The following is an 8,758-nucleotide window of genomic DNA, read 5'->3' on the forward strand; positions in this document are numbered from 1 at the left end:
TCATGAACCTTTAACTGGCGCGATGCATAAGCGATAACCTTCTGTCGCTGCATTAGCACACAGCCCAATCCCTGACGCGAGGTGTCACAGTGCACCACGAAGTCATCGGTGCCTTCGAGTGGGAATAAAATAGGTGCATCGCAAAGCTTGCTCTTCAGCAACTGAAACGCTTCTTCTTGCTTATCTCCCCGTTCGTACTTCTTATCCTTTTGAGTAAGGGAGGTCAATGGTTGAGCGATTTTCAAAAAATCCTCAATGAATCTGTGATAATACCCAGCTAAACCTAGAAACTGACGGATCTCGGTTGGCGTCTTCGAAGTTACCCAATTCTTGATCGCCTCGATCTTGGTGGGATCCACATGGATTCCATCTTCGTTTACCACGTGACCAAGGAATTGAACCTCACGCAAACAGAACTCGCACTTTGAGAACTTTGCGTATAATTTCTCTTTCTTAAGCAGCTCTAAAATGGTTCTAAGGTGATGTTCGTGCTCTTCCTTCGTCCTTGAATAAATCAAAATACCGTCGATAAACACAATCACGAACTTATCGAGATATGGCTTGCAAACTCGGTTCATCAAATCCATAAATACTGCTGGCGCATTTGTCAAACCAAACGGCAATACTAAAAACTCGTAGTATCCATAACGAGTTCTGAAGGCAGTCTTTGGTATACTCTCTTCTTGAATTCGCAGCTGATGATTACCTGATTGAAGATCGATCTTGGAGTAATAACTTGAACCTTGAAGTTGATCGAAAAGATCTTCAATCCTCGGTAATGGGTACCGATTCTTGATAATTAACTTGTTCAGCTCGCGGTAGTCAATGCACATGCGAAAACTACCGTCCTTCTTGACAAATAGTACTGGAGCTCCCCAAGGCGAGAAGCTTGGTCTGATAAATCCCTTGTCCAAAAGCTCTAGAAGTTGCGTCGACAATTCTTGCATCTCGGAAGGCGCAAGTCGATAAGGTGCCTTGGCTACAGGTGCGGCGCCTGGAACCAAGTCAATATGAAATTCGACTTGTCGTTGGGGCGGCAATCCTGGCAAGTCTTCGGGGAAGACTTCAGGATATTCCCTCACGACTGGGATATCTTCCAGCTTTGGCTCAGCGGCTTCCCTGTCCACGACGTGCGCCAAGAAGGCAACTGATGCGTGTCAGTGTGTATATATTTTAGGTGTATATTTTAAGCCCTTTTTACACTTTTTAGCCAAGTTCTAAATTTATAAACACGATATTCACAACACTAAACACACATATGGGCAAGTGCACCCATCGTGGACGTAGTATAGTGTTGGTAAGATACCGAGGTCGTCCAAGGACACAAGAGCTTTTAGTACCATTTTATCCTCAACGTCTAATCAAATCAAAATGTTAGAAAAAGGTTTTTAAACTAAAAAAAAAATAAAACTAACTAAAATGCTGAAAAAAAATAAAAGTAAAAACAGATAGACAAGATGAATCACTTGGATCCGACTCATGTGTAGTGTAACCTTTGATTATCTTCGCACTTTTGCACTTGTTTAAGAGATTATCTTAGTTATTGTAGTAGGCCCCTCTTTTGAAGGTGACGTTACCCTCAACTCAGTAGTTTAAGTCAGCAAGGATACAATCCTAAAGGGTCGGATTATTGAAAGATAAATAATTAAGTTATTAATGCATAATGTGGTAGGCCCCTCTTTTGAAGGCGACGTTACCCTCGGCTAAGTAGTCTGAGTCAGCAGGGATACAGTCCTAAGTAGCCAGGTTAAAGTTTTAATAGTAGTTTAACTTATGAGGGGATCAAAGAGTTTGGACCCCCGCCATCCAATACCGTTGGGTATTGAAGGAGGTCCTACTAAATTTGATCCAAGTCCTTTGCAGGATCTATACACTGAACAATGGCAAGACTCTTACCAAACCGTTCCCTTAACCCCCGACCAGATAGCCAACATACCTCCATATAGACCGTGGAGATATGAATGGTGAAAATCTTTTATTTTATATAGACAGTAAAATAATGCCAAGACACCACGGACAAACGATAAGGAAGAATCACCTTCAACATAAGAAACTAGTAATTAAAGTCATTAATACAAAACCAATTAAAAAGTGCAAAAGATTAAAAATAAAAAGTATTACACTAAACACTTGTCTTCACCAAGTGATGTAAGAGACTTAGGCAAACATGGCCTTTGATTGTCAAGAATTCTTACGATCAATCTTGGATCCCGAGACGACTCACACACTCTATGATGGACAATGGATGATGGTGGTGGATGATGGTGTTGTGATGGTGGTGGGTGGTGGGTGAAGTGTGAGAGAGGTGGTGTGCCAATGGATGACTTGCAAGAGCTCCAAGCACTCCTATTTATAGGCTGAACAGAAGCCTGGGCACGGCCCCGTGTCCATCCGAGTCTCTCTCTTCATTAATTGCAATTCACAATTTCATTAAATGCGTCTGCAACAGTTGACCATGCCCCCGTGTCCGCTGAGCACGGCCCCGTGGTGGGCAGTAGAAGCTTCTATCACTTTGTCTTTTCAGCTGGCACTTGGGCACGCCCCCGTGCTCACTGAGCACGGGGCGTGTTCAGTCTTCTGTCTTCTTGTTTTGCTTTGGGAAGATGATGTCGGGGGGTCGGGCATGCCACGTTTGTTCCTTTTCTTGTATTTATGTTAGATTTAGCTGTATTTTTGCTTCTTTTGTTCATTTGAGCTCATTTAATCATGAAAATACAAAAGGAAGACAAAAGCACACTTTTTCCAACATTAGTACTAAAAAAGGGTTTGTTTTTATGACACAATTGATGTAATTTATATGTTGCATTTTGTGCACATCAAATACCCCCACACTTGAATCTTTGCTTGTCCTCAAGCAAAACTCTTTATAATGTGGCTTTTTCACTCCTAAATGGAATGGGTAGAAGAGAAGGTTTTTGGACTTGTCATAGAGTGTCGGGATTTCCAAGATTCTTTATTTAAGTTTTATTTTTATTTATTTACAATCCTATTCGTCATGATTTATTAAAAACGTTTCATAAGATAAATTACTTATTAGGGCATAACTTGCCTTTTTTAAAATTCCATTTATATACAAATTCACATACCTCACGAGGGATCACTCAACACTCGGCCGAAGGTGTATTTTTAGTGAATCACTCGAGAGCGGCATGGAACTTACTCCTACCATAGGCTTGCCAAGCAATCAATTCTCCTCCTTTTTAACTATATACTTTTGTAAATATCAAGAGGACTTTTTGGGTGAAGGGTTAGGCTTGGGCTAAAGGTGGGTGGTTGGGTTAGTGGTTAGTAAAAGGGCGAAAAGCGTAAAAAACATCGGTTTTTTTAAAGACTTTTTATTTTTCACAATTTTATTTTTATTTTGATGAACCATTTCTTTCAAACAAGGTTAATTTTGATGAACTTGTTTGTTTATTTGTTTCATCAACTATATATTTTTTTTTTGAAAAGTCATAAGAAAAACCGAGCTTTGTTACTAAAAGAAAGGGTAAAAAAATAAAAAAGGTTTAGGTGGGTAAAAAGGGTGATTGTTTTGGGTTAAGAAATGAAAAGGTTTAGTCTCAAAGGGGTTAACTACGGGGATTTTGGGTAGGTGGTAAAAAAATGAAAAATAATGGTGTAGAAAGAAAAAAAGGGTTAGTCCTAATGCCTCCATCATTTACTTACTCGGGTTTAAGTTGGTAAGGATCGGGAATGCATTGTCCTGGCAAGTTCTAGAATCGTATGAACCAAGCGGTTATTCACACAAGAAACGAAAAATGAGCATTTAATGTAAAGATATGTATTTGTATACTCAATAAAGGCTCAAAACTCACTTTTGTGGGAATGGGTTTTTATATGATCAAGTATATATAATCAAATTTTAACTAAGCTTGTCATGCCGTTTCATAATTTTCTTATGTTGGTTCTTTTTATCACGACGCTATCGGTTGTAAACTTGTAAAAATATAACCTTGTTAGAACTTGAAATTCCCAACTTAAACTTAGACAAGTAAAAAAAATGAATTTTTTTTTGAAAAAATTTGGGGTGATTAGCTGTTCCAATAGAGTTTTGTGTAAGGCTTGTTAATTAGGACTTGCAAGATTCAAAGTTTTAGCATCCCCCCCCCCCCTCACACTTAAATTACACATTGTCCTCAATGTGTCCCAAAAATAAGTTTTTAGGTTGATTGAATGTGTAAAAGAGTGTTAAAAGCAAAATTTTATGTTACTGGCACTCTGGACACGACCCCATGTTCAGGTGCCAGTGACAAAATTTAGTAAAGAGGAACAGAAGCCTGGACACGGGGGCGTGTTCAGTGGACACGGCCCGTGTCTAGTTACCTGAACTGGGCGATTGCTGCAGATTGTGCAGTACGGGGCCGTGTTGGGCGGACACGGCCCGTGCTGAACTTGCTGTAATGAAGAAATTTTCATCGGATGGCCCTGTCTTCGTGTATGGGGTGATGTTTCTCGTTTCCCTTGTTATCCTTGACCATCCCGAGTGTGTGTTATTCACTACAACACCATTCAAACATAAAAACCATCATTTCATTCAAATCATAGAGAGATACATAACGTTCCTAGAAAATTAAAAACAAAGAAGAGAAATAAAAAGTCCTAAACTAGATAGGTCAAGTGATACATAAAATTATCATAAGGAGTCCTACTTTTTCATTAAGAGCCAAAATCCCAGAATTAGTTTTCCAGTATTGAGAAGTGTAGTAGGACTCTTGGACGAGGGTTATCTTCTTAGATGTTGTTAAAGCCATTCTTCTATCTCTCTTGAGAGGAAGAAGGCGGCTTCGTTTTCCTCAACATCTTGCGGAGGAGGGGAAACACCAACTGGAACCCCTTGTAAAATGTCTCGAGGAGGCCCCGGGTGCATGGTGTACCACTCGGCTGGTATGATGATTTCAGGCACCACATTCCATGCCCTTTGGGTTATTATAGGCACCAAAGGAGGAGATGCGAGAATGTTCAACCTCTGGTGCAAGAGGTTGACCTCCCGGAGACACCCTTCCAGACCCACCGTTAGGTGATTGATACGATCGACCAATGCTTCTTCCACCCCCGTCATTTCATCAATAGCTTCTCTTAAGGCGTAAACATAGTTTACAAGAGAGTCTTCCGCCGTTGACGACCTCCTCCCCTGTTGGTTGCTCCTTGAGTGCGATGAAGACGTTCCGCTTGTTCTGCTCGCCATTCTGGGAAAACAGACCGAAAAGAGCTCAATTTTTACGAAACAGTCCCTCGGACACGGCCCCGTGTTCAATGAACACGGCCCGTGTCCAGTCGTCTGCAGGTTTTCAAAGCAAAGGATCTTGGAGTTTTAAATTATTTTCTTGGTTCATAGGTAAATTTTAAGCATAAATAATTCAACACAAAGTTGCATAACTTATTTTAAACAAGATCCCTTGAATAATAACGTTACAAACTCCACAATAAAGGTTGGAATCATGAAGCTTCCAAACTTTAATGGAGGTAGTGATTGAAAATTAAGGAAGAAGGCAATGAACAAAAGTGGAAAAGACAAGATGGCTCTTGAGAACCTTCTTTTAGAACATACCTAGGATAGTATGAGTGAAGATCTCAGGAATCTTTGTCTTTTGAAGTGGTCCAAATGAGCAGGAATCCTGTTGTATTTATAGAAAACGACAGCACGCTGGACACGGCCCCGTGTTGGCTGGGCACGGCCCCGTGTGCAGACAGAATTCTGACACATTTTTGTTCGTATTCTGATTAAATCAGAAGAGAATCTTTTGGTGGACACGGGGGCGTGTTGACCTGGGCACGGCCCCGTGTCTGGAAGCTGTCTTATGGAAGTTGCCTATTTTCAAGGAACTTATCCGGATCGGGCGGTTCCTTACTGGATGGGACAACCCCAAAGTGCCTAAGATACCTTAATTGCTCTAGACTAAGACGAGAACGCAAGGGGTTGTCGGTGAGGGTGATTCCCATGATAAATGTAGGTGGACAAGTCCAACCCTTTTCCGGGCTCTCGTTAAAGAATGTGTATGCCGAATCGCTCAGGTCTATGTATGCATCGAACGAAGTCGATGGGGAGTCCTTCACGGCACAATCAGCACAGGGACGACTATCGTCCAAGTCCTCGCTAGAGGGGAAGGTACTGTTGGGAGCAACGAGGTTGTTTTTATTTGAATCCGAACCCAACAATTCTCCTTGGTCTTCGTCTTGAGATGAATTAAGGAAATCCATCTTAAGTTCTTTTAACCAATTAAGAACTAGATTTTCTAGTTGAAATAGTTCGTCGAGGAGCATTTCTCCTAGAATATCCGGTTGAGCGCATTCGAGGGAGAGATAAGGATTATTTTTACTTTCGCCCCTCTTAAGGCTACAGGAAAACGATGGGTCTATATAGTGGGGCTTATAGTTTAGAAAATAGCATTCTAATTCTTTATGACCGCCTCCACATAATTGACACCGCGTACCATAAGAGTGCCGAAAGTAAAAAGTATCATTATCACTCATGTTTGTGTCAGAAATTACCAACCGTCGGGATCTTACGGTTCTGTTTTCAGTAACTGAATCTTGGGCACGGGGGCGTGTTGAGTGGGCACGGCCCCGTGTTCAGCTTACTGTCTGACTTAAAACAGGATTGCCAGTTCCAATGATTGGGCACGGGGCGTGTTCAGCGGGCACGACCCGTGCTGAGTTCTGCAGAAGCTGAAAAACTAAGAAAATCCTAAAAAAATAAAATTAAAATAGAAAAAATGATTAGGCCGCTGATTCCTAACTTTCTTAAAATCCTTGTGTCCCCGGCAACGGCGCCAAAAACTTGATGCGTGTCAGTGTGTATATATTTTAGGTGTATATTTTAAGCCCTTTTTACACTTTTTAGCCAAGTTTTAAATTTATAAACACGATATTCACTAACACTAAACACACATATGGGCAAGTGCACCCATCGTGGACGTAGAATAGCGTTGGTAAGATACCGAGGTCGTCCAAGGACACAAGAGCTTTTAGTACCGGTTTATCCTCAACGTCTAATCAAATCAAAATGTTAGAAAAAAGTTTTTAAACTAAAAAAAAATAAAACTAACTAAAATGCTGAAAAAAAAAATAAAAGTAAAAACAGATAGATAAGATGAATCACTTGGATCCGACTCATGTGTAGTGTAACATTTGATTATTTTCGCACTTTTGCACTTGTTTAAGAGATTATCTTAGTTATTGTAGTAGGCCCCTCTTTTGAAGGTGACGTTACCCTCAACCCAGTAGTTTGAGTCAGCAAGGATACAATCCTATAGGGTCGGATTATTGAAAGATAATTAATTAGGTTATTAATGTATAATGTGGTAGGCCCCTCTTTTGAAGGCGACGTTGCCCTCGGCTAAGTAGTCTGAGTCAGCAGGGATACAGTCCTAAGAAGCCGGGTTAAAGTTTTAATAGTAGTTTAACTTATGTGGGGATCAAAGAGTTTGGCCCCCACCATCCAATACCGTTGGGTATTGAAGGAGGTTCTACTAAATTTGATCCAGGTCCTTTGCGAGATCTATACACTGAACAATGGCAAGACTCTTACCAAACCGTTCCCTTAACCCCCGACCAGATAGCCAACATACCTCCATATAGACCGTGGAGATATGAATGGTGAAAATTTTTTATTTTATATAGACAGTAAAATAATGCCAAGACACCACGGACAAACGATATGGAAGAATCACCTTCAACATAAGAAACTAGTAATTAAAGTCATTAATACAAAACCAATTAAAAAGTGCAAAAGATTAAAAATAAAGAGTATTACACTAAACACTTGTCTTCACCAAGTGATGTAAGAGACTTAGGCAAACATGGCCTTTGATTGTCAAGAACTCTTACGATCAATCTTGGATCCCAAGACGACTCACACACTCTATGATGGACAATGGATGATGGTGGTGGATGAAGTGTGATGTTGTGATGGTGGTGTTGTGATGGTGGTGGGTGGTGGGTGAAGTGTGAGAGAGGTGGTGTGCCAAGGGATGAGTTGCAAGAGCTCCAAGCACTCCTATTTATAGGCTGAACAGAAGCCTGGGCAAGGCCCCGTGTCCACTGGGCATGGCCCCGTGTCCATCCGAGTCTCTCTCTTCATTAATTGCAATTCGCAATTTCATTAAATGCGTCTGCAACAGTTGACCACGCCCCCGTGTCCGCTGAGCACGGCCCCGTGGTGGGCAGTAGAAGCTTCTATCACTTTGTCTTTTCTGCTGGCACTTGGGCACGCCCCCGTGCTCACTGAGCACGGGGCGTGTTTAGTCTTCTGTCTTCTTGTTTTGCTTTGGGAAGATGCTGCCGGGGGGTCGGGCATGCCACGTTTGTTCCTTTTCTTGTATTTATGTTAGATTTAGCTGTATTTTTGCTTCTTTTGTTCATTTGAGTTCATTTAATCCTGAAAATACAAAAGGAAGACAAAAGCACACTTTTTCCAACATTAGTACTAAAAAAGGGTTAGTTTTATGCCACAAATGATGTAATATATATGTTGCATTTTGTGCACATCAGCAACACATCCTTTCTGCAAACATCTTCGGGCCTTCAAACAACTGATAACCCTTAGAGGCGTATCATGTTTCTCTCCATGCACTACAACCGTCTCTCCATTTGCCATCGGAATACGAATGATCTTCTCGTGGCATACGATCTCCGCTCGGTTGCTCGACAACCAATCCATTCCCACTACCACGTCAAAGCTTCCCAACTCGACTGGCAGAAGGTCAAGCGTAAGCTCATGCTCTCCAAGCTCTATTACACAGCCTCTAATTACTTCATT

Source organism: Helianthus annuus, chromosome 2 (assembly GCF_002127325.2).
Source record: "Helianthus annuus cultivar XRQ/B chromosome 2, HanXRQr2.0-SUNRISE, whole genome shotgun sequence".
NCBI lineage: Eukaryota > Viridiplantae > Streptophyta > Magnoliopsida > Asterales > Asteraceae > Helianthus > Helianthus annuus.